The sequence below is a fragment of the Vombatus ursinus genome, unplaced genomic scaffold (genome assembly GCF_900497805.2).
Source record: "Vombatus ursinus unplaced genomic scaffold, bare-nosed wombat genome assembly UNPS02014812.1, whole genome shotgun sequence".
In the NCBI taxonomy this organism is placed as follows: Eukaryota; Metazoa; Chordata; class Mammalia; order Diprotodontia; family Vombatidae; genus Vombatus; species Vombatus ursinus.
The window spans coordinates 2,199,962-2,227,713 of record NW_020954590.1 but is presented as its reverse complement, the minus strand read 5'-3'; the positions used below and the strand labels follow the sequence as shown (position 1 = coordinate 2,227,713).

The 27,752-nt window shown below is 38.2% G+C and overlaps 1 protein-coding gene across 1 annotated transcript in view; it reads left to right on the top strand.

Annotated features, from left to right (window-relative positions):
• Window positions 1-27,752, top strand: part of LOC114054059 (inositol monophosphatase 3) — a 56,147-nt gene that overhangs the window by 891 nt on the left and 27,504 nt on the right. The gene's annotated exons all lie outside the window — the stretch shown is intronic.

Below are 27,752 nucleotides of genomic sequence, written 5' to 3'. Positions count from 1 at the left end.
CAGCAGCTGGCTGGGCTGGATTCCCCCTCCCCCTCTTTTTTTTTTTTTAAACGGATAAGTCTGGAATGCCAGCTTGCGTGCTTGTGTTTTGACTGGAGTAAAGCAGGATAACCTTAGAACACACATTAGCTGAATGTCTTCAGTAAAAGCTCAGAAATTGGAGGAATTCATTTTCAAACCCCATGCCCTGGGGGTACTGTAAGGGCATTATCATGCCTTGTCATCTCCAGTCAAAGGTTAGTACCCTTTGCTGAATAGTTTTAAACTCCTCTGAGATCTAGTGATTGATACTTAGAACAATTGAGTTATATTAACCCATCACCTTACCTCTCAATCACTTTTTAACCGTGGTAGGAAATATTATAAAGTTTCTAGAGTGAAGTAAATGACCTTATCATGGTCTCATTTCTGAAATCACATTTTTCTTTCATCTATTTCTCGCCTCACACTTATAGCACATGATAGTGTTCCATATTTACCCTCTCCCCCATATTTATTCATAGCATGAGAATCAGAGAGGAGCTGTACTATTTATCCAGAATAGAGGACGTTCCCCCTACCCCCCCCCCCCCCCCCCCCCCCCCCCGCCAGGATCATTGGGAGAAGGGTTGGGCACCCAGACAGGTGTATGGATCAACGGTTTAATTTTATCGTTAGCTACATTTATGGAATACTTTAGAATTACAAAGTCTTTTACTTGGATGGTATTGTTTGAGGATTCTGTAATGTAGTGCCAGTTTTATTATCCCCATTTTAAGTATGAGAACAGTGAGCCTCGTAGAGGTTAAGTGATTTGTTCAGTGTGCTGGTAGGAGGAATCCAAGATATTCTTCCTCCAAGTCTAGTGCTGTTTTTAATGGTTTCCTTCCATCTCTTGGTGCTGTACAGGGTTAATCATTTTTAGTAAATGTTGCTACATTGCATAAGTATTTTTTACTAGCTTTTACTTTACCACAGCAAGAAATCAAGGTAATTACTATAGCACTTTCTTTTGGAGGTTTATGACCTGAGATTTATTAACAATCCCCGGCATCTTTATTGTATTTTGAGATTTACTAAAGTACTTCCTACACCACATCCCAGTGAAATTAAAGTTGTGTAGATCTTTTGCCCATTTTACAGATGAGTTTGGGCCTCTGAGAGGTGATAGGACTTTTCAGTGGTCACACAGTTCTAAGTGCCTGAGGCAGGATTTACACCCAGGTCTGCTGACTCTAGCTAAGTTTAGCACCAATTGAAAATTATTTCCAGAGAAATTTAATAACTGAATGGAAAATGGATTGGAAATGAACCTTCAGATTATTAAAATGTATCTGATATTCATGATGTCTGGGAAGGAACACTGGATTTTGAAAAAGAAAATTTGGATTAAAATTCAGTACCTTTGTGATTTTTTTGGTAAAATCACTTGACTTGTCCAGCACTCATTTTCCTCATTTGTAAAATAGAGGAGTCTGCTAGAATGATCTCTAAAGTGCCTTTCACCGCTAGGCCCTGTGACTTACAATCAAAAGACCCAGGTTCTATGATTTATTCTTAAGTGCTTACCACTAGTGAAGAATTTAAAGTCTCAGATTTCAACTTTCTTCTCTGTAAAATGGGACTCAATTTAACTTTAAATTTGACTACCAACTTGTGGGGGCTATTGTGAACTATTTTGTAGCCCTTGTTCCGCCTTCCCTCTGCAAAAAAGTTTATACCAACAAGCTGTTATTACCATGTGGATTGCCAGTGTCTTAAATGCGGCAGGTAACAGGTTGCTCATAGGATAACTAATTGCACTATATTTATTAATAGCCCTGTGAGATAGGAAAAGGTAAATATTATCATAATTTTGCAGATGAAGAAACAGAAGATTAGAGAGGATATGTGATTTATTCAAGGTCATAAAGCTATTGGGGCAAAGCAAGGACTTGTGTAGAAATTCTTGAAGCTTTCTGCTGTTACGTTGTTGCTCTCTTTACCAGTCTATTCCCCCCCTTTTTTTTTTAATACTGATTAATACTGAATTTTTTCTTCCTTTTCCTTTCACTGTGGCACCTACCTCACAGGATTATGGTGACACTTACAAGCAATGAGGCAACTAGGTAGTGCAGGGGATAGAACATTAGGCCCGGAGACAGGAAGACCTGAGTTCAAATTTGGGCGAAAGATATTTTCTAGCTGTGTGACCCTGGGCTATTTAGTCCCTTAACCTGTTTGCCTTAGTCTCCTCAACTGTATAATGGGATTAAAAAAGCACCTACCTGGCTACATTGTTTTGAAGATCAAATGAGAAAATCATTGTAAAGTGCTTAGCACAACGTCTAGCACAAAATAGGCACTGTAGAAATGCTAATGATTTTTGTTTTTGTTGTTGCCTGAATGCCTGCAAATGACTTTGAAGACTTTAAAGTAAACTGTGACTGGCAGCTGTGACTTGAACCAGGAATTGCCAACAAACATTATAAAGGTCTTTCTTAAAAAAGCTTTCTTTAGTCAATTTTGTGGTTAGCCAAATCACTAATCTTGTATTTAGATGAGGTGTTTTGCGTAAGACTGAAGTGTTGGCTGTATGTTTTTCCCTTTTCTTTTTACCTACCTGTGTCAAAACACCCATATAAAGCTGCTGCCCTAGGATGTTTGTGTGTGTGATGCATTTGGAATTCTACTAAAATTTACAGAGGTCAAAGTAATGTGCCATTCTGCTCCAGCATTTCTTTGTTCATATTTTCATATCTTTAAGTATAGCTGGGCAGCACGGTAGATAGAGCTCTGGACCTGGAGTCAGGTAGACCCTGAATTCAAATCTGGACTTGGACACTTAATTGGTCTGTGACCTTGAGCAATAATAATTAATAATAATAATAATAGCAGCTAAGCAAATCACAACCTCTAGCTGCCTTAGTTTCCTCAAAATGGAGGATAATATGTAATATCTACCTCTCAGTATTGGTGTGAGGATCAAATAAGATTTGTAAAGTGCTTAGTACAGTGCCTGGAACATAGTAGGCCCTTGATGTCTCTCCTCCCCCACCCCCCCAACCACACGCACACACTTAAGGATACTAATGAAAACAGGTACAGTTTTGAAATTGAAAAAAAAATAAAATTTTTGAAACTTGAAAACCACTGTGAAATTTCAAGAAGGACAACCAGGTGACATTTAAGATAAAGGGAAAGACTGTTACTAAAATCTTTCAAAAAAGAATAAGGCTTTTTTCCCCCCTTATATTATTTCCATAACCATTTTGTTCTTTGGGTGACTTCCACAGGCTGCTACATTTGTTTTCTCGATTACTGGGGAATGCTAAGGCATTATTAGTTGCCAAGGATAATGATCTGCATTTATTCAAGCACAAACACTGAGCTTTTAAAATTGCAGAAATTGGACTCTCCCGGTTTGAGCACAAAATAACTTTTTTGTTCTCTTATGAATATGTGAATGTGTGCAACAAAAATGTTTACATTGGATGGGGGTTGGAACACTAGAGAAGGTAACGTTCGTTTACACAGTCATAATAGGGTTTGTGTCTTGTTGAGATATCTCCCTTCTTTTCTGCTTTTTTAGAATAGAGGCCAAATGCTTCGGCTCTCAAAGAAATAGAGCTCCTCCTTCTCTTTCTCTCTCATCTCCCCAACAGAATCCCAGCCTTAGGAATAATAGGGTTTGAGGCACCCCACTTAGAACTCTGTGGAATGGGGCCCTCCCCTCACCCATCTGCTCTGGAAGAAATCAGGACTGGGAGGCTTCAAATTCTTTTCCTTGATCCCTTCCCCTTCCCTGATGTAGGGAGTAGCCACTGCACCATTCCCCACTCCCTCCCCAAAGGCATTCTTCCCCCCACCCACACACCCCAAATACCTGATCAGAGTCTTAGGCTTTGTCTAAGCCCTTTGACGTTCATTCCTCCCACTCTAGAAAATTTCCTCCCCAAGTTATCAGTTCTGTTTTACTTCTCAGTACCTGGAAACAGGTACCCTTGTCAACCAGAGTTAGTCTTTGGTCAGGAGACCTAGTTTCAAATGATACCTCAGACATTTACTAATGTGCTCATCTCAGCCTCAGTAAAATGGGGATAATAATAACATCCCCCTATGTTATTTTGAAGATCAAATTAGATGTCCCATTTAAAAAAGCACTTTGCAAAGTTAAAGGGTGGTGCAGATATTAATTGTTATTGTTGTTGTCATTTCCTATCAAAGAATAATTTATTTACAATCATTTATTAACTATTATGCTCCCAAGCACTGTTCTTCACACTGGGGAACACAAAGACCAAGAAAATACAGTCCTTGACTTCAAGGAGCTTACATTCTGTTTTGGGGACGCAAGATATACAAAGATAAGTAAATACAAAATATATACAAAGTAATTAGGATCTGTAGCATCTGGTGGTTGGGGGAAGGGGAAACCAGATAGGCTTTGTAAAAGAGAGGTGCTAATTAAATTTCAGTTTGAAGGAAAAGGTGGAGGTGAGGAGGCGGTGTATTCCAAGTGCTCGGACCAGCCTGTACAGAGTGATGCAGTAGGCCAATGATGAAGATAGAACTCTTCCTCTCCCTCTCCTCCTGCCTCTTGAGCAGTAGTATCAAACTCAAATACAAACAGAGTCGGTAAAAACTGTATATAAGGATTCCTTGTGGACCACATATTTCTTAGAAAACCATATTGATATCACTATGTTTAAGTGTATTTTTATTTATTTTATTAAATGCTTCCCAGTTACATTTTAATCAGGTTTGGGCTACACTTCAGTGTTATGGGCCCCCATGCAGCCTGCTGGCCACATCTTTGACTTCTGCTCTAGACCAAAAATTATTAACCTTCGGTTCATGAACTTTTTTCCCCCCCTAATTTGTGAGTAACTGCATTTCGATGTAATTGATTTTTCTTTGTAATTCTATGTATTTAAAAACTTCTGAGATGGAATCCATAGGTTTTACCTGACTGCCAAAGGGGTCCATGACATAAAAACAGTTAAGAACCCCTGCTCCAGACCACCATCATGAGAGGTGCAGAGCTCCATACCTCTCTGCTAATAGTAGTCACATAGTTTGGGGTCTTCCAGCAAGGTTTGAAGCTTGTGGGGTCATACTTAATTAGGAGAGGACTGATGTAAGGCCTTTCCTTGTGGGTATGATCCTAGGGTATCCCAGATGGGCCATAATAACGTATTTTGACACATACACCACCTGGTTTTACCAATCTCTGCTTTCCATAGCACTGTAAGCTTTGTACAGTGCTTTAATAATCTCGTGAGGTAGGTAGTATGAGCATTTTTATGTGCATTTTAGCAGCGAGGAAACTGAGGTACTGAGAGGTTACAAGACTTTCTTATGAACATATTAGTGAGTGTCTGAGTTGTCATTAGAAACCAGGTCTCCTGGCTCTCAGCTCCAGAACTGGAGTCACTGTACCACCAGGCCCTGGGTCCACATGTGTTATGGATTCCAGGGGTTTCAGAGAAATTTCTTCTCTGCCTACTTCACTATTTTCTCTCCTTGTCTCAGAACTAGAAATACTTTGTTTTTATATAGCAAAGAAATAGCATTGTGAATCCTTTCTCTGCCAGTCTTCCATGATACTTTTGTAGGTAAGATGGTAAATTGTGGACTGAATAATAATATTGTTAGGTAGCACTGTTAGAGGCAAGAGTGTAGACTAAATGACTTGACAGCCTGGAGGGAAGTTTCTGTTGGAGTGCTGCAAGATTCTGTCCATAGACTTGTCCTATTCAGTTGTTTGTTTGTTTGTTTGTTGTTTTAATCTGTGACGTTGGAAACATTGAAGGCTTGCTCTAAAATGTACAGATAAGGCAGTGCTTAGAGGGATCACAACTCTTGATACATGACATGATTCAGAATGTTCTCAGCAGACAGAAATGGAATAAATATCAAATTTTGCTTTTAGGTTGGAAAAAAAAAATGAATGAGCACCAAATGAACAGAACTTGTCATTGATGTGGGGAAGAAAGATATAGGGATTTAAGTAGACTTCAAGCTTGCTATTCACCAACAGTGTGGTGGAGTTAGTAGTAGTAGTAGTAGTAATAATAATTATAATAACAATAATAATGCAATATTAAGCTGCATTAATAGAAGTTTAATATTTCATATGAGAGGAAGTAATGCTTCCATGCAAGGTACTCTGTACTGGTCACACAGTATTTCAAAGGATTATAGGATTTCAGGGTAAAGCAAAGACCTCTAATCTAGCTTCTCATTTTATAGATAAGAAAACTGAAGCCTAGAGTGGTTATTCCTTAGGGTGCCAGGCCTCTTTTGGGGTCTAGATTGAACACAGGTGGCATGTCACTGAACACCCCCACCCCCAATCAAATACAGCTTTGTTTACAGTGGTGTATACACTGAACTTACTGGGGAAAGAAAGTTCCTAGAGGTTGGTAGGCAGTAGTCACCACAATCTTGACTGGGTGATAAATAAGGATGGAAAGAACCTCAAACGAAGAAAGGTACTGAGTGGTGGTAGGTCTCTATAATGATGGTTCTACCCCACGTGTGGGGAACCTTTGGCCTTGAGGCCACATGTGGCACTCGAGGACCTCAAGTGTGGCCCTTTGACTGAATCCAAATTTCACAGAACAAATCTCCCCAATAAAAGTATTTGTTCTGTAAAATTTGGACTCATTCAAAAGGCTGCACCCAAGGACCTAGAAGGCCAGGTGTGGCCTCGAATGCAGGTTCCCCACCCCATACCCAGTTTGGGCTCCAGCCCCTCACCCTGATGTCTGACACTGCCTTCCTGGTGCCTAGGTCCAGGAATCCCGCTAAGCCACCAAGAATGGAGTGAACTCAGAGAAAGTCATGAACCCACGCTAACCATGTCCACCACAGATTTATGTTATATAATTTCAACTAGGCACTAACTCTTCCATGGCAATCCTTTTATACTCCTCTAATTGATTCATTATCCCACTCAGATGTCTTCCCCCACTATTTCTTCATTCGTCTCTACTCACTCTGGATTCCAACCTCATCATTTCAACTGAAACTGTGCTCTCCAAAGAGATTCCAAATGATCCCTTAATTGAAAAATTTAATGGCATTTTTTAAATTATTGTCCTTCTTGACCTCTCTGCAGCCTTTGGCACTGTAGATCACCCTCTTCTCCTTAATTTTTCTTTCTAGGTTTTCATGACTCTCTTCTGGGTTTTTTTCCTACCTGACAGTTTGCTGGTCTCCTTTGATGGGTCCACTAACTGTGGGTGTCTCCCAGGCTCTGTCCTGGCTCCTCTTGTCTTCTCTCTCTATGTTATTTCTCGTGGTGATCTCATTTGCTCCAATGGATTTAATTATCATCTCTATGCTGATGATTCTCAAATCTACTTAAATAGCCCTAACCTCCCTGTTGACCTCCAGTTTGACATCACTAACTGCTTATTGTATATCTTGAACTAGATGTCTCATAGAAATGTCAAACTCAACATGTCCAAAATGAAAATCATTATCTCCACCCCCCCCAACTTTCCTTTCTCCCTAACTTACTTTTTTACTGTTGAGGGTACTACAATCCTCGCAGATATCCAGGCTTGTAACGTAGGTATCATCTTTGATACCTTGCTTTCTCTTTCATCCCTCCTCCCTCATATCTAATCTGTTACCTCTGTTGCCAAGTCCTATCAGTTTTTACCTTTGTAAACATCCCTTGAATGTGTCCCCCTCTCTCCTCTAACATTGCTACTCTCCATGATGCAGGCCATCAATTCACACCTGGACTGTTTCAGTAGCATTCTACTTGGTCTTCCTGCCTTAAATCTCTCCCCACCCCAATCCATCCTCCACTGGACTGTGAAATTGATCTGAGCATGTCAGCTCCCTTCCTCTTTAATTCAATAAATTCCTGGGGCTCCTTATTATTCTAGGATCAAATATAAAATCCTGTTTGCATGTTAAAGCCCTCCACAGTTAGGAAGACGAAGAGTTTCTCTTTGCTAAAAGTTTGGGTACCAACCTTAATCCATTACCCTAAGAAAGTCTTTTTGACCTTGAACTATCAGCCTTTGCAAGGGGCTTTTCCAGTGGTTTTGGAATGGGCTTTTAGAACAGAGAAATATTACTTCTTAATACTTCTAGAGAAACTAAGAAAGAGGTTTTTAATATGCTTCCACATCCCATAAATATGGATGTCTCCCAAGGCTCTGTCCTTGGTCCTTTTCTTTATTACGTTCTTTCATTTTGTCAGTTTCATCTCTTCCTAATTACCTTGGTACAGATTACTTCTCAGATCAAAATTTTCCCCTCTGACTTCTGTCCTTAGTTCTCATGCTATGTTTTCAATTGCCTGCCTGATGCCACTCCAAAACATCAAAATAACAGGGCCATATTGAGCTCATCATCTTCCCAAAAAATCTGCCTCCCTTCCTAACTTCCTTATTTTCCCCATGGCACCATTATTCTCCTTGCTTGGCATCTGAGGATCATTCTTAACTTTTCATTCTCCTTTATGCAGTGAGTGGCCAAGTCTTTTTGATTCTACTGTCAAGGATTTCTCACATAATCTTCCTTCTTTCCACTTTCCACACTGCTACCACTCTTGCTCAGACCCTCTTTTTTTTTTTTTTTTTTTTTTTTTTCTTTCTGGTGAAGTAATCCAAGTTAAGTGACTTGCCCAGGGTCACACAGCTAGTAAGTGTCAAGTGTCTGAAGCCAGATTTGAACTCAGGTCCTCCTGACTCTGAGGCCAGAACGCTATCCACTGTGCCACCTAGCTGTCCTCCCTCATTTACTCTTGACCAGATTATTCTGATAATCTCCTAATTAGTCTCCTTGCTTCCACCTGTTCCCCTCTCTAGTTCATCCAACCAGAATTGTATCCCTAAAGCAAAGATCTGATGATGTCATTCCTCTGATTAAGAAAACAAATTAACAACCCTTTAGTGATTCCCATTACTTAAAATAATGTCCTTTAGTCTGACATTCAAGGTACTGTACAATCTAATTTCAAACCGTCTTCCAGCTTTCTTGAATATGTGGATGCTCAATGCATTTTTTATTAGGGTTAAACAAAAACTATGTGGTTCTTCTTTATGAGCCATTGTTTCCCATATTTGTCTTTGCTGTCTCTCATCATCTAGTGTGATGATCTCCCCATATCTCTGCCTATAGAAATCCTTACCTTCTTTCAAGGCCCAGCTCAGATGTTCTGTCCTTCATAATTTTGTCCCTACCTCTTATGTTTGGCAGCTAGGTGGCACAGTGGATAGTACCAGGCCTGGTCTTTCTGAGTTCAAATCTGGACTCAGACACTTACTAGCTGTGTGACCAGGGCAAGTCACTTAATCCAGTTTGCCTCAATTTCCTCATCTGTAAAATGAGCTGGAGAAGGAAATGTCAAACCACTCTAGTGTCTTTGCCAAGAAAACCTGAAATGAGGTCACAAAAGTTGGATATGACTGAACAACAACAACAAACCTCTTATGTTTCTCCTACAATGAGTGATCTCCTTTTTGAATTTCTCATATTCTAGTTTCACAAACACTTCTATGTTGAATGTCATGATGGATAGGGTATATCATTGTATTGCAGCAGCATAGTTTGGTGAATAGGGTGCTGAACTTGAAGTCAGGAAGGTCTGGGTTTGAGTCTCACCTCATACACTAGCTTGATCAAGTCACTTGACTTTTTTGTGCCTATATAACACATTTTGAGAACACTTTTGCCCCAAATAGTTATGATTACAAAAAAAAAAAAGAAAGTTTTGGTGTTTGAAGGGGAAGCCACTCATGTTAAGAATATCTGTTGATATTCTAGAACAACTCATTTCTGAAAGTTCTGGATCCAGTTTTACCATTTGTTGAAATGAACAACTACAATGTTCTGTTCAAGTCAATACTCATTGACGGATGGAAACTGTTCATATTTGTGTTTTGATGCAAGTGGTTGAAAAGAAAAGTATTTACTATGTGCAAAGCATTGTTTTAGGCACGGCAACCTGGAAAAGAAGTTCAGAAATAATCCCCTTTAAGCAAGTTGTCATTCACAACACTTTTTTAAAACTTTAAAACTAATTTATTTATTTTTAGCTTTCAGCATTCACTTCCATAAGCATTTGAGTTTTAAATTTTCTCCACCTCCCTTCCCCCTCCCCAAGATGGTGTGTAATCTGATATAGGCTTTAAATATACATTCTTATTAAACATATTTTCACATTAGTCACAGCAATTTTTTAAGACCAGTCTTTGATGTCACATAAATTACTCATGGGATATGGACACTTTACTTAACTTAAGCTGAGCTTTTGCTTAATGGAAAGAGCAGTGTCGTAACCCTGGGTAAGTCACTTTATCCTCTTTTGACATAGAAAGGAGTTGAAGACTAGTCAGGGGCTGTACTAGTTTGAGTTGCCCACGGGACATCAAGTTGGAAATGTCCAAAAAGCAATCACTGACATAGTACTGGAGTATAGGAAAAAAGATTATGGGGTGCGTTTATATTGTATTATATATTTATATTTTTATACATTTATATCCATATTATCTCTCTCTCTCTCTCTATATATATATACACATATAGATATAGATGTAGATAGATAGAGCTGGGAGTAATCAGCATAGCAATGATAATTGAACCCTTGGGAATTGATGATGTCACTGAGAGAGAGTAGGAAGAGGGAATAGAAGAGGGCTCAGGACACAGCCCTATGGTATACCTGCAGTTGTGGGGAAAGACGGAGGTGGCCATGTACGTAGGAGGAGAACCACAGGAGTGGAATCGTGACTTTCCAGAGTAATGAGTATACAGGAGATGATGGTCAACAGTATAAAATGATACGGTGAGGTCAGGAAGACTGAGGGTTGAAAAAAGATTGAATTGAATTGAATTGGGCCAAGTCAAGATCATTGGTAACTGTAGAGAGGCTATTTTCATTTGTGTGATGAGGTGAGAAGCTGGATTATAAGAGGCTGAGAAATCAGTAAGAGGAAAGGAAGCCGAGGCTTTTTCTAATAGTTCAGTTAGGAAAGGGAGGACAGACATAGGATGATACCTGAAGAGTCAAGTGACTTTTTATTTAGTTTTGAAGATGGAGGAGATCTAGGCATCCTTGTAGGCAACAAAGAAACAATAAGTAAATAGGATCATTGGACTTAATTGAAGGGTTGTGACAAACAAAGCCAATGCAACCAAGAATAGAAGGAAGGCGGAAAGCTGGGAAACAATTTTTACTGCCAGTGTTTCTGATAAAGGCCTCATTTCTAAAATATACAGAGAACTGAGTGAAATTTATAAGAATACAAGTCATTCCCCATTTGAGAAATGGTCAAAGGATATGAACAAGCATTTTTTCAGATGAAGAAATTAAAGCTATCCATAGTCATAAAAATGCTTTAAATCACTATTGATTAGAGGAAGGCAAATTCAAAACTCTGAGTTACATCCCTGAACCTATCCGATTGGCTAATATGACAAAAAAAGGAAAATGTTAAATGTTGGAGAAGATGTGGGAAAACTGGAAAACTGATGTATGGTTGGTGGAGTTGTGAACTGATCCAGTCGTTCTGGAGAGCAATTTGGAACCATGTCCAAAGGGCTATAAAACTCTATATACCCCTTAATCCAGGTCTATATCTCAAAGAGATCATTAAAAAAAAAGGGATAAAAGACCCACATGTGCAACAATATTTATAGCAGCTCTTTTTGTGGTGGCAAAGAATTAGAAATTGAGGGGATGTCCATCAATTGGGGAATGGCTGTGGTATATGAAATTTAATGGAGTAAGAAATGATGAGCAGGCAGACTTCAGAAAAACCTGGAAAGACTTACATGAACTGGCGCTGAGTGAAGTGAGCAGAACCAGGAGAGCATTGTGCAGAGTAATAGCAATGTAGTTTGATGATTGACTTTGATAGACTTAGCTCTTCTCGGCAATACAGTGATCTAAGATGGTTCCAAAAGACTTGTGATGGAAAATGCTGTCCATGTTCAGAGAGAACTATAGAGTCTGAATGCAGATGGAAGCACACTATTTTCTCTCTTTTTTTTTCTTTCTTGTGGTTTTCCCCTTTTGTTCTGTTTCTTCTTTCACAACATGAGTAATATGGAAATATGTTTTTTTTTTAAAAAAAGAAAGGTTGTGACAATTATGGGCTCAGTGTGCTGTAGGAGATGGAAGGGGATGAAAATAAGGTTACGAATAAAGGGGCTGGTCTTATTGAGAAGGGACATTCCTTTAACTGGAATAGAAGGGAGAATAGAACAATACTGTCTAGGGCTTTTGAGATTTAGGACAGGGAAAAAGAGGGAGTTCAAGGTGGGAATAGTCTTATTTTCTCGGTAACTATAAGAGGACAAGGGAGAGGTGGTATGTAAGACTTAAGGAGAGAAGAAAGTATTTGGCATGGTTCTCAATGGGGAATTCGATGGAAAATCAAGTCCTGAGGAATAAAAGAGTTGCCATGCTGCAGCAGTGAAGAGACTAGTGTGATTAGATTATATAGATTTGTAGTAGACCCAGTCACCAGGCTGAGTAATTTTGTCCAGCTTTGTTCATCAGCATATGAGTAAGAGTGGAGAAGGTGAATGTTGGGAGTAATCCAGGGCTGGGCTTTGGTAAGACATAAGCCACAGGGATAGCAAAAGGAGGCATGACCTTGAGAGTAAGAGACACTGTAATGTTGAAGTGGGTAACTGTAGGTCAAGACTGGAAAGAGTAGAAAGTGAAATTGGAGCAGGATGTGATAGCTTAGGAGAGTACTGAGTGGCAGAACTGGAAGTTAAGGAATAGATTTAAAAGTATTGAAGCAGAGGGAAAGGTATAATAATAATAATGATAATGATAATAATTAATATTTATATACTGCTTATTATGAGCCAGGCACTATACTGACTTGACAATTATTATCTCATTTGATCCTCTCAACAACCCTGCAAGGTAAATGCTATTATTATCACCCTCATTTTACAGTTGAAGAAACTGAGGCAAACAGTGGTTAAGTGACTTGGCCAAGGCCACACAGCTAATAAGGGTCTGAGACCAGATTTGAACTCAGGTTTTCTTGATTCCAGGCCTTTTGCCCCCTAGAATGATAGTTATGGTCAGATGAAGAGATTTTAGAATATCAATAAAGAAATATTAAGATTTAGATATATGGATATGAAAGTAGGAAAGCATAGGAAAAACGTATAGTAATATCTTGAGATGTACCTCTTTGAGAACAATAGATGAACAACAACAACAATAATATCTTGAGGGGAAGAACGTTTATCCTTTTTTTATAAAAGAATATGGGTTTTAAAACATTTCCCAACATATGAAAAGGTTAAACCCCAAACTGGTAGTATAACTTGGTTAGATGCTGTGAAGATGTCTGGTTCTCCACCTTCATATCTTCTCTTACTCTGTTCCTTCTGCTTCTAGAGGCACTGATTCATGAATGGGGAAAATGGGGACACACAGTAATGGTAAGGTCGACATTCCCCAGAAGAACCTGGTTAGGGGGATAGGTAACATAAGAAACATATAGCATTTTTGGCTGTGCAAATAGCACATCCTGGAGCACAAATAGCAAACAGCATCCTGGAGCCTGGAGTAGGAAGAAAGACTTATGGAACAAAGCCTGGGAAGCAGGTTGTCGTTATTATCCTTTTTCAGAAGAGACAGCCAAAATTATACAAGGCAGTTCTCTTAAGGCAAAGGTTGGGTTTGAACTTGGGGGTTGCATTTTTTGTCTTTTGGCTGGCCTTGTGAGAGGCAAACTCTGTTCATAAAGGCTTTAAAAAAAAAAAAAAAAGCTTTTTGCTGCTGACCTTGTATCCAAACTTATTCCAGCTGTCCAGCTATGGAAAATCCTCAGTATATGTTCTATAACTCACCTAGTTTCTCCACATTCTTTATAATTTGATCATAGCCAAGTTTGCTCCTTTAATAATTTGGTTTTCACTTGCTGTCTAGTCATTACTCCTGACTGTAAGAATACATAGTTTCGCAAGGATAGAAACAAGTTTCCTGATGGAGTTTGTCACTGTTTTCAGTGACACTTAAGTAGCTATCTTTACAGCTTCAAAGATGGTGTTTGGTGGCAGTAGTTTCTAGAGAAAGCAGTTGTCAGAGCAGCCTGTGGGAGGCACTACCACTTTCAACGTGATCAACACAGGACTGTGCCTTTGGTGAGCATCTCTGTTGTGGGAACAGGAAACTAATGTTAAGACAAGGATGTATGACGCATGAACAGTTAACATTACTCAAATGGGATTTTGCCCTTTCCCCTGATGAAATCTGTTGACACAATTTATGTCCCAGGAGAGAAGTCAGGAGATAAAAACAAATGGATTAAGTCCAGAAAGTAGAAGTGTCACCATAAGCTAGCCCTTTAGGGTCAGCAATGCCAACCCAACCAGTTCAGTATTCATAGAGAATCCTATTACAGAAGACAGAGAGAAGTGTCATGCTGAAAAATTTATAGTAATTAATGGCTTTGCAAACTGGGAGCCTTTTTTAGTGAGCACTGCTGAATAACTTGAAAATAATGGCACTGAGTCTAATCACTTTCTCTGTGCTTAGATGGGGCTGAAGAATCTTTTGCAGCAAGAACTTGTTCTTTGATTTGTAACTGTAGTTGTTTGCAGAGGCTGCTGCTGGTCATGGTTCCCTCTATGGGCCATGGGCGTCTGGAGGCCTTTGTTTGATTAGAGCTTATCTCATTCCTGAGATTTATTTTATGGGTTAGCCTGCCTGAAGCTTTCTTTTGTCTACAGCTGTGCTGCCCTGTTGAAAGTTTTGTTTGTGAGCATTCTAAAGTGTTTTTGTCCTTTCTAGTCCCTTTTATCCCATTTTGATGCAGCATTCAAAAGGTGAGATATTCTATAGCCTGTGGTGTCAATATCACAGACTTATCTTTTCATGTAGGGGTGGTTTAGCTGGGATGAACATCATTTTGATGCTGGTACCCTGACTCTGATCCTTTGCTGAGGATTCTGGTTTGTTTTTGTTTTTTTTTAATGTATTGGGGGGGGGTTCCCCTACCCTTGCCCAGAATAAGGCTAATGTAAATACTTAAGAAACCAGACTGTGTGTCTATACCTCTAGCTACACCAAAGTTTATGAACTAAAAGAAATTTATGCACCTAGTCACGAGTTTCAGTTTCCATTCAATGATCCTTTATTGAGTACTTTGTGCTTGCTACTATGCTAGAAGGTATGGATACAGTGATAAAAATCGAACCGTCTTTGACTTCAAAGAGCTTATAAAAATTGAGGGGAAGAAGGGACATAAAAAAATGGCAAGTAAATGCAAAATACATGCAAAGTAAATGCAAAGTAATTTTGATGGGGGAAGACACTAGCAACTACAGGCCTTTTGTAGGAGTTGGCACTTGAAGGAAGCTGTTGATGTCACATTTGAAGTGCAGACTTCCAAAAAATACACTGGAGTATTTCATATCATATGGGTCAGGTAGGTGGCACAGTGAATAGAGTGCTGGACTTTGAGTCAGTAAGACATGAGTTCAGATGTGGCCTCAGGTATTCACTAGCTGGGTGACTCTGGAAAAGTCATTTATCCTCCATTTCCCTCAGTTTTCTCATCTGTAAAGTGGAGATAATAATAGCATCTACATCCCAGGGTTCTGAGCATCAAATGAGATAATAATTGTAAAGTTGTTAGCACAGTGCCTGCGTATAGTAAGCACTATGTAAATGTTAGCTATTATTGTTATGTTCTATATCACACATATATGTCCTGTACAGGCATACCTTGGAGATAATTACAGGTTTGGTTTCAGACCATCACAATAAATCAAATATCACAATGAAGCAAGTCATACGGATATTTTGGTTTCCCAGTACATACAAGAGTTATGTTTACACAATACTGTAGTCTATTGTATGCCATAGTATTATGTCTAAAAAAAAGCAGTGTATGTAACTTATTTAAAAAGTACTTTTTGCTAAACAAAAACAAAAAAACAAAAAAACACTAACCATCACTGCCCTTCACTGAGTGTTGATCTTTTTGCTGGTTGGAGAGTCTTGCCTTGATATTGATGGATGCTGACTGATCAGGGTGATGGCTTAGCTTTTGGCCTATCTTGGCTTTTGACATGCTTTCCTCATTAAGCTTAATCATTTCTAGCTTTTGATTTAAAGTGAGAGACTTGCAACTCTTCCTTTCTCTTGAACACTTAAGAGGCCATTGTAAGATTAATAATTGGCCTCATTCCAACATTGTTGTGCCCCAGGGAATAGGAAGGCCCAAGGAGATGGAGAGAGACTGGAATGGCTAGTCAGTGGAGCATTCAAAACATCTATACACACCATTTATCAGTTAAATTTGCTGTCTTATATGGGGACCAAAAACAATTACAATAGTAACATCAGAGATCACTGATCACAATCACCATAACTGATATAGTAATAATGAAAATGTTTGAAATAATTTGAGAATTACCAAAATGTGACACAAAGACATGATGTGAGCATATGCTGTTAGAAAAGTGGCACCAGTAGATTATTTGATGCAGGGTTGCCACAAACCTCCAATTTATAAAAAAATACAATGTCTGCAAAGTGCAATAAAATGAGGTATGTCTATATATTGTACTGATAATATATGTTGTATTGTTATTACATCATTTCTAGCCTCATGGATGAATATAAAACCAAGACCTATTTCTCTTCCCATCCTAATCATGCTGTGAGCCTAAATTTGTCCATTCTTCACACTCTAGATATTTCTCTCTTTTTGTGAGAAGTTGTGTTTGTGAAGGAAAAAACTTGAAATATAATCATATTTTATTTATGAAGTGATAGTATGATACAGTAGATTCAAGTCCTGTCTTTGATAGGTACTAGCTGTGTGACCTTGGGCAAATTCTTCAACCTGTCAGTGCCCTAGGCATCTCAGTAATTATAAATTACAAAAGAATTATGGATCTGCATTGGTAAAAAGAAGCTTTCATACCAAGAGTTCCCCATGCTGATAAATCACAAGTTCAAGCCAAAAAGAAAAGGAAAAAAAATGTATGGAACTCATTCTGCATATGAGGTGAAAACTGCAAAGTTGACCACTTTTGCAGGTTACCCACTTGATAAAATTGGACATATCCTAGCATTTCTACCCTATCTGATTTTGCCATGTATAATTACCTATTTTAGCATAACATCATATAATTGGCATTTATATAGTGCTTTCAAGTTTTCATAGCACTTTAATTTCATTCATTTGAAATTTACAGCAGCTTTTGCAGTAGGTACTAAAAGTATTTTACAAGTGATAAAATGAGGCTCAGAGACTTTTTTTTTGGAGGCAAGGGGTTAAGTGACTTGCCTAAGGTCACATAGCTAGTATCTGAGGATGGATTAGAGACGTAAACACATTTGCCCATGATCACAGAGATAGGAAGTCTCAGAGGGAAGAATTTCTGATTACAGGTCTAGCATTTTACCTCCTGCCATGTTATCTCTCTAATATATAGGCCACATCTTATTTTAAAGCTTTGTGGATGTGCCTTGTTTTTACATTACAAACATTTACAGATTACTCCTACTTTGTGAAAGGTCTCGTATGGAGTAAAACAGTTAAGTAAAATTAAAAATAATAGGACTTGTATCTGAAGGTCTGTAATATTAAAAGAAAACTATTCTCCCTCCTGTCCCCCGGTGGGGAGGAATAGAAAAGTGAAACAAAATTTTTTTTTTTCTAACAGATATTCATAGTTAAGCAAAACAAATTCCCCCATTGGCTATACATGGAAATATATATATAATTCCACATTCTCAATCTATTACTTGTTTGTCATAGATAGCACATTTCATCATCAGTCCTCTGGAATCATGAATGGTCATCGTATTGATCATAGTTCTTACAGCTTTCAGTTGTTTTTTTTTTTTTTTAAACAATGATGTTATTACATAAATTGTTCTGGTTTTATTCATTTCATTCTTCATCAATTTGTAAAATGTCTTCACAATTGTTTGCTTTTATAATATTGATGTTATAGTATAAATTGTTTTTTCTGATTCTGCTTGCATCAATTAATATAAATCTTTCCATTGTCTTTGATATCTATTTCTTTCATTTCTTATAGTATAATCATATTACATAACGTGTATGCACACACACATATACATGTATGTATATATATGTTTATCTTTATATGGGTGTACATATGTGTATATTTGTGTGTATATATACACTTATGTATGATGGAATATAATATACGTTTGTGTGTTTATGAACACATACATATATACACCATGATTTATTCAGCCATTCTAATTAGTATATATATTAGAATTCATTTATTTATCACAGTGGAAAATAATTATTATTACTCCTTATTTGGGCAACTAAGTGGTGCAGTAGATAGAGGCTGGGCTTGGAGTCAGGAAGACCTGAGTTCAAATGTGGCTTCAGACCCTTGACTAGCTGTGTGATCCTGGGTGAGTCACTTAACTGTTTTCCTCAGTTTCCTCATCTGTAAAACGAGTTGGAAAAGCAAATGGCAAATCAGTCCAGTATATTTGCTAAGAAAACCCCAAATGGGGCATGAAGAGTCAGACATGACTAAAATGACTAAACAACAAAATTTCATATTTAAATGTGCTGCTGATCAATATTATTGGCCAATAGGATCCACTGCTCTCTTGAAAAGCTACTTTATGTCTCCCTACTCCAAAATGCTGCAGTCCCCATGAGTGACCCGATGGTTTTAGCAAGGATTTTTAGCATGCTGGTACGAAGGCTTACTGACTACCTCAGCGTTTCTGCCTAGGACTGCTGTAGCTAGGTTACTTAAGGAAAACAGGGGGAAATAGGGTGGTGTATCTTTTGGAGAACTGACTATGCTATTCTTCATTGAAAAGAGATTGTGCGGGAAGAAGGAAAATTTAGGCAAAGTTTGGGGGTATAGTTGGACTCATCACTTGCTACCCAGATCTGTTCTTCATGTATGTATGTGTCAGTGTGTTGGTATTTAGGAATGGTGCCAGCGAAGTTGTGATATTTACATCCTAGGAGTGTGGGGTTCTGACCCACAGAGCTTGAGGCCCCTCTCCTTTTGGGGAGAGAGTTGAATAAAGGCGTGATCAGGTTAAGCTGACCCTGCCAACTGTGACAGGTTAGTTTGATATTAATGAAAAGAGTACTGGACTTGGAAATGGAATTAATGGAAAGAGTACACTAGCTGTCTATAGAACACTGGGCTTCTCCACCTACTTCTCCAAGCCCTCCCACTTCCTTTTAATTAGCACTAGGATAATAATATTCCTACTACCTATTTCCCAGGGTTTTTTAATGCTGACAATACCCTCTAAATCAGGGCCCAACCCTTTTTCTCCCTACTCCAGACTTTAGAGTCATCCTAGTTCTATTCTGCAGGTTAATTGCAAGATCGTTTTCTCTCCTTGGCTTACTGTTCTCATGGAAATCTCCAAAATGGCTCATCAAATATCAGTATACCTAGCTCCCATATTAAAGATGGCAAATACACAGAGATTATGGGGCAGCCCCTATTTTTCTCCTTAGAAAATGTAGACCATACAAAGGAATCATGGCGGCTCCAAAATAGACATAAAAAATGCATGAAGGGTTCGGCCCATCAGCTCTCCCTGGAAGGGAACTGAATTTGGGGTAGAGTTGAGGCAGCCTTTTTATAGTCCAGTGATTTCCTCTTTCCCACAGAGTGTCACCGAGTTCTTTTAAGAGGGGTAATATCACCTTGTGTCTTAGACTCTCTCCCATGCACCCACCTCCAGGGTAAACATACTTTGGGGGTTGCTGAACAGGTGTCCTCTTCCCATTAGACCTGCATTGTACAGCTAACCCAGAAATTGTAAAAGGAAGTAAAAAGGCCCAGATTTCCACACCATCCCCTTCCACCCTGGCCTCCCCTGCCAAAACTAACTAACTAACTAACTACCGAACTAACTTCAGGTACCATGTTGGGCTTCCTCGTCTGTCTCTGATCTGTTGTCAGAAAAAATAAGAAAGCTGATCTGTCAGTTCCTTTTTTTTTTTCTTCTTAAAGAGCATTGAGGAGGGACAAGCTTCTATAACAAAGTCCAGCCATCTTGATCATGCTATGTCTATTTTAAAACTGCCTGTGTACTCTCTGTAAGGCACAGGTGTCAAACTCACAGGTCTCAACACTCCTGAGTGCTCTGAACCAATTAAAATGTAACTGGGAAATATTTAACAAAATAAATAAAAATCAAACAGGACATTAACAATGTTAATATATATTTTTCTAAGGCAAGATGTGTCCAGCAGAGATGGTTTAGTGGCATATCTATTTAAATCTGACACCACTGCTCTAAGGTATGAGATGCCTCCAGATAGAGACCCACACCTGGTCATCTCAAATTCATCAGGTTGATCTGGGAGTCACCAGATCAAATCTCTCTTCTAGCTGTAGAAATGTTACTTTTTATCATAAGGTACCTTGACAAAAACATACACAATAGCCTGGAGATTTAAAGTTATGAAACCGAGAATCTGCAACTTAGATATATGTTGTCAGTCATCCTAGGCCTTGAAATAATTCCCCCTGTATTTCTCTTTACTGGCTTCCTGCCAGACTTTCCCCCTCTATCTCTGCAGCTTCTGTGTGGCCCTGAGCTCCTATCCTGAACTACTACTGATAGACAGAACTGCCCCTAGTATCCTTAAGGCACCTCTACACCTTATTAGCATAGTCTTTCTGGTAATCTTTGTGAAGCCTCTCCCTCAGGGGTACTACTTATTTGTTTATAAAGACACAAGATGCATACCTCCAATTCTAAAATTCCCCAAAGTAAGGGAGAGGAAAAATATTTCTTTTAGAAGGAGGCCAATATTAAAATAAGGGCATTAGAATAGACACTCAGAAGATATACATTATCATAGACTTAGGCCAGGAAAGGACCTTAGAGATCATCTGTTTCAACTCTCTCATTTGACAAGTGAAGAAACTGAGGCCCAGATTTAGACCAGGAAAGGACCTTAAAGGTCATCTGTTTGAACTGCCTCATTTGACAAATGAAGAAACTGAGGCTCAGATTTAGACCAGGAAAGGACCTTAGAGGTTTTGTTTGAACTGTCTCATTTGACAATTGAAAAAATTGATTCTCAGAGAAGTTAAGTATTTTACCCAAGGTCACACAGGTTATTAAGTGGTAAAACGGGTTCTAAAGACAAATCTGACTAAATCTAAGATCTATGAAGTTCTTTCTGTTACATTTTGTGACACTGGGCCTTAGTTTTCCCACCTGGACACACAGTCGGTAAGTGTCTGAGGTTTAATATGAACTCAGATCTTCCTGATTCCAGTTCCAGCACTCTCCACTGTGCCTGTATCCATTTGGCAGAAACATAACACAGCCCCTGTGACACCCAGATTCTTTTAGGAGCCAAACCTTTCAACGCGCCGTAGGCCAATTAGCCTATGTGCTCATTGCAAAAACATTGCAAAAACTAGTGCAAAAACATTAGTAGAAGTGTGCTATAGAGCTCTAGAAGCTGGTGGGTGAGGAAGGGTCAGGTGGAAGGAATATCATGAATATTGGTAAATTGGAGAGAAAACAATGACTTAACTCCAAGACATAGTATGGCAAGTCATCCCTAAATTGGTGAGGGTACAGGACCAGTCAGCCTCAGAATACATTTATTGATTATCTACCGTGTGCAAAACTCTGCCTGCCCTCTGTTTTCACAGAGTTAAAAATAGAAAATAAGATGTTGGAGGGGATGTGGGAAAACTGGGACACTAATGCACTGTTGGTAGAGTTGTGAACTGATCCAACCATTCTGGAGAGCTAATTGGAACTATGCCCAAAGGGCTATAAAACCTTTGATCCAGAAATACCACTGCTAGGTGTGTATCCCAAAGGCATCCAAAAAAGGGAAAAGGACCTATTTGTACAAAAAAAAATATATTTATAGCAGCTCTTTTTGTGGTATCTAAGATTAGAAATTCCCCATCAGTTGGGGAATGGCTAAACAACCTGTGGTATATGATTGTAGTGGAATATTATTGTGTTATAAGATGTGGCAAGCAGGATGATTTCAGAAAAAACCTGGGAAGACTTATATGAACTGATGCATAGTGACGTGAACAGAACCAGGAAAACATACACAGTTACAGCAATACTGTTCAATGAAGAACTGTGAATGACTTAGCTATTCTGAGCAGTACAATAATCCAAGACAATTCCAAAGGATTAATGGTGAAGCATACTATCTGCCTCCAGAGAAAGAACTGATACTGTTTGAATATAGACTGAAGCATGTTATTTTTCACTTTATTTCTGTCATTTTTAAAATTTGATCTTCTTGTACAAAATGACTAATATGGAAATGTTTTATGTAATATTGCAAAAAAAAAATAGAATATAAGTTCATTAAGGAAAGGTACTGTTTCATATATGTCTTTTTTCCTCTCTAGTAAATGGCACATAGTAGGCACTTTGGACATACTAATTTAACGAATGACTAGGAAAAATGAATGACAGAAATAAGGTACTAATCAAATAGGTCAGTTGGAACAAGTGAGAGATTTTTTAAGATGGGAAAATATGAACATGCTTAACAATTGGGAGGAGTCACTGGAGAGGAAGAAATTAAAAATATTGGCAAATAGTGGGGAGGGAGCTAGGTTTTTTTTCTTTTTTTTCCCTCCAAAGGCTACTGATATAGGACCTTAGATTAAAAGTCAACTTTTACTTGCTTTTTAACTTTATTCAGTAAACACAACCAAAGGGCATTGGATTTAGAATCAGAGGACCCTGAATAAAGGAAGAATTTATGACTAACGGGAGAAATAGAGCATTATGAGATATAAAATAGATGATTTTGATTATATTAAATTAAGCACAAACAAAACCAATATAGCCAAGATTAAAAGGAAAGCAAAAAGCTGGGAAAATTTTTTTTTTGTGTCTGATAAAGGTCTCATCTCTTAAATGTATAGAGAATTGAGTCAAATTTATAAGAATATGAGTCATTCCCTAATTTATAAATGGTCAAAGGATATGAACAGGCAGTTTTCAGATGAAGAAACCAAAGCTATCTATAGTCATAGAATCAGAGGACGTGGGTTAAAATCCCAGTTTTACTAATGCTTGGAAAACCTTGAGAAAGCAATTTCATTTTTCTGGACCTCTGTTTCCTAATTTGTGAAATGGGGGTGACTGGACTCTGGCCTTTATAATTCCTTCAAATTCTAAATCTGTGATCTGACTTAAAAAAATTCTTGTGTTTTATATTATGGCCTATTAAGGTGGGAGATAGAGAAATAGAAGAAAGAACATAGAAAAAGGGAAAAATAGAAGGAGAATGGAGTAGGAGAAGACAGATTTAGATATGGAATCATTGAAATATTCTGGAAAACATTTCAGAAAATACCAACCAAATGAAGCATTAGAACAAAAATATATTATTAGTTCAAGTATAGTTTACATCTCCCCATTTTCTGTGGCACCTTTCTTTTGTTCCCACCTCTCCTCCCACCAGAAAACAAAACAAAATGAAACATTGGTTTTTATAAAACCCTGAATATGGAACTTCAGTTGGCTTTTTTCATTTCCATCTCTAGCTTTCTGTCATAAAGAGGCAAGGATCAAGTGTAGAAATATTCCAGTGGATTTGTCATCTCATTAATTTGCATACTCTCTCCAGCAGTGTAGATCAGAACCCATACATGATTGCCTATGCTATCTAATTCTTGGCCATGTAACACCCTAAGTTAAACTTGGGGAGTCCACCCCAGGTGCTAATGGCTTTGCTTGCTTTCCCTTTACCTAAAATAAGTATAATTGGAGTATATGGGCTAACCACTAGGTATCCCTGGCCCTGTTAAAAATAATATTAATAACTAATATTTTTATAGCAGTTTCTATGTACCATGTACTGTGTAAGCACATTGCATATATGTCATTTGATCCTCACACAACCCTGTTTTAACCCACACTTTACAGTTGAGGAAACTGAGGTAGACAGAGGTTAAGTTACTTCTCTAGGGTTCTACATTTAGTAAGTGTCCAAGGTTGGATTTGAACTCAAGTCTTCTGACTCCAAGCCTGGCTCTCTATCCACTGCACCACCTACTGCAGGCAGTCGTCTTTCTTTTCTTTTCTTTTTTTTTTAAATTCCATTTTTCAGTGACAATTTCTGTATTGCTTTGCCTTCATGATTATGTCTTTGCTCGATGTTATTTCTTCTAACTGCCGTCTTTTACTTTTCAGTTGCTTTTAGGTTGATCCTCAATGGCAGTTTTTTTGGAGACTATAATGTTCCATGACTTGGAGCCATACGTGGAACATTGCTGGAAGAATATCAATATTATAGAAAGAGAGGCCTTTGTTTCAGGGACGAGCTTGGGGCCACTAAAATAACTGTCAGTTTCCCAGTGGCAATCCAGTACTCTCTCTTCTCCTTCTAGTCAATTCTGTACTCAGCTCGTTATGTATTTGCAGATTGAGATAGCCAGTGTAGCCACAGAGTAAAAAAAATCATCTCTGGACTCTGGCATTAATGATCGGAACAATCGATCCTCAGAGCCGGGGGGTGAGATCTTAGAACCCAGGCCTCAATATGTTTTAGGGAAGGAAAGGAATGAATGTGGTGGCATAGCAAGGTCGTTCAAGATGAGCAGAATAGGACACAAGTGGAATGTATTTAAGATTAGTTATCAGGGTATTTTTCCCTAAGATTAGAAGAAATTATAATTAATACATAATGTTTTAAGTTTTAAAATAAATTGACAAGCACTTACTAAGTGCTTTCCATGTGCCAGGCACTATGCTAAATACTCAAGATATATAGTCATGGGCTGGGTCAGCTGAGGGAGCCAAGGCCTTGGGCTCTGACAGCTAGAGATACGTAAGTATTATTTTTTTTAAAGTTAATTTTTACTGTGAGGTCCTACCTTTAAATTATGTTTTGATGACTTAGATGAGAATCTTTTTTTTTTTCCAAAGAATGCTTAGCATTTAAGAACCAAATTTTTTTTTGTGTTTAATGATGTGCTTTTTTTAAAAAAATCTAAGGGCATAAAATAATACTCTCTGTTGTTCCTTTTTAAAAGTTATTTTTATGAATTATAAGTCAGGTTTTCAGAAAAAGAATATGGTGTTTTTACTTCCTTTCCTAATTCCTGAGGCTAAAAATACTGTTATAGTTTGTTTTGGGCATGAAGCAATATTATAATACTAGAGAATTAGATGTATGTTCAAAGTTATTACCACATAGTAACTTCAGTTTAGAAACACAAAAGGAATGTCTCCACTGGCTTTTGAACATTTTTAAAACTTGTTCCTGGTTATATTGACAATTATCACACCAGGGTTTGTTGATGCCTTGTTGTGCTTCAGGTAACTCACTCAATCCCCATTCTTACCCCCTTGTAGCATCACCTCCTGTTACGAAAGATTCCTGTCTAAGTCTCAGAAGATTGCTGAAACTACTTTGGGAAGTATAAATTTAGGAAGCAGTGAAATTATTTTTAATGAAATTTAATTGTCACTTTTTAGTTTTTCTGTTTTCAGGGGAAATATTCAAAGTTTTGACAGCTTTTTTATGGAAAAGATATCAACTTTATATTAGAAAATCATTTTCCATTGCTTGTGTGTGCTTAAAATAGTCTTTAAAAATTTGTCTTCCTCCAAACTGGTTGTTTAAAAATTTCACACCCCAATTTTTGTCCCTAACAACATTTACCAAAGATGGTATGGAGTGCAGTTCTTCTGTCTGTCTTTTTTGCTTATTTGAAATAAGTATCAGTGAAATAACTTTAACTTCTAAATGGTGAGCTGTGGACAGGAAGGATAATATCCCTTTATAGGGCTTTCTGGTGTGATTGTTTAATAGCTTTTGCATTGATCTTTCGCTATGAACATCTTTAACCAAAGTAAACTGAAAGAGCAAATATTGATTTTTTTTTTAACTGTCTACTTTCCTCACATTCCACTGCAGGAGCCATCCATTCATATGTTGCCTAGAGGAACTTAACAACTTTTAGTATTCTGTCCTACTTCTTGCCTATTAAATGACTTTAAACTGTACATATTGGGTATCAATAGGTTGAATGAACATCAGATTATTAGGCCATTTGAGTATACATATTTAAAAGCAAAAATGTATTCTGCCCTTGCAGAATTGAGCATGTGCTTACTACCTTCACTCCTTCATTGACCTTTTTTTGTTTGTTGGTTTGTTTTTTTGTTTGTTTGTTTGTTTGTGGATATTCTCTTGACCAAAGCAGATTGTGACTTCTCTAATAGAGGGTCTTCTGGTACTGGTGGTGGGGTCACAAATGCCATCAGGTGCTCCAGCTTCTCCTGATAAGCCTTCCCAGATTTGGTTAGGCTGGCCCCCAGGCAACAGTCCTGTAATTCTTTGCCAGAGCCTTTACAAAATGGGTAGGATCTATGAGAACTTGTGGCCCAACTAGAAAAAGCATAGAGAACCCAGCGTTATCTCATACCATGTCATCCAGGGTATGACTGTAGGGCAGTTTATAGTGTATTAAGGCAAGCAAAATAGATAAACCTTTAACTGATAGAAATGTAAGACAGTATTCCAGGCAGTATTCCAAAAGTTCACTTGGAAGGTATTTGTTTGGCGCTTGAGACATCTTTTCTTACAAAAAAACCTTATTTTAAATTGTAGTTAGTGGCATTCACTGGCTATTTCCAAACCATGCCACTTGCATTCTGGACATCTTCCTCATCTTCCTGCACAGAAAGCTCTGCTCTACTCTTGGGACTTTAGACTCTGGGAGATGAGTTTTCCCCTTTCTTGCCTGGAACCAGGTCACTTGCCAGCCATTTCTAAAGCATCCTCATGTGTGTTTGTGTGTCCTCCTCTTCCTAGTTCCCCTTCTATTCCATTAGAATATAAGCTGTAATATAAGCTATTTGTTTTTCTTGCCTGTATTTGCGCAGTAACTGGCACCTTGTTGTTCAGTCATTTCAGTCATGTCTAACTCTTCATGACCCCATTTTGGGGTTTTCTTGGCAAAGGTACTGGAGTGGTTTGCCATTTCCTTCTCCAGCTTATTTTACAAATGACAGACTGTGGCAAAGAGGGTTAAGTGACTTGGCCAGGGTCACACAGCTAGTTAAGTGTCTATGGCTGGATTTGAGCTTAGATATTCCCAACTTCAGGCATGGTGATACCTGTGACACCTAGATGCCCCAACTGGCACCTAATAAGTGCTTAATAAATGCTTTTTTCATTCATTCTTCTGCCAACCATCCATAGGTATGACATGATGAGATAATTCAAAAGAATTATATATGGTGCCTGCCCTTAGGAAACTTACAGTCTAGCTGGGGAAGAAAAATTAATGTGATAAGAGACAGTAGAAGAAGAATTAATCCATAAACTGTGCTATTGATGACAATTTCAGTGAGCACTTACATGATCATTTGATAAGATGTTAGAGAGAGGGAGAGAGAGAGAGTCAGAGTCTTTAAATCACTGAGTCTTAGAATTTGAAGGGACTTCAGAGGTTGTCTTAGTGAACCCATACAAATGGTTATACAGTAGTGTCAGGCACCTACTACTTGAGGTAATTCATTCCACTTTTAGTCGGTTTTAATTGTTTAGAAATTCTAATCCCTACCCCCTTATATTGAGTCAAAATTTTCCTTTCTGCAACATCTCCCCATTTTTTAGCCTTGTGCTTGGGTTGCCAAATATTGGGAGTCCATAATCAAAGAAGACAAAATGAATATTTTTCTTCTTTAATCTTAGCTGCCTTTGATTCTTGAACCATGGTCAAAGCCCTTACTTTCCCAGCCTTGGTTTCCCCTTGTATAAAACTAAGCTAATGAC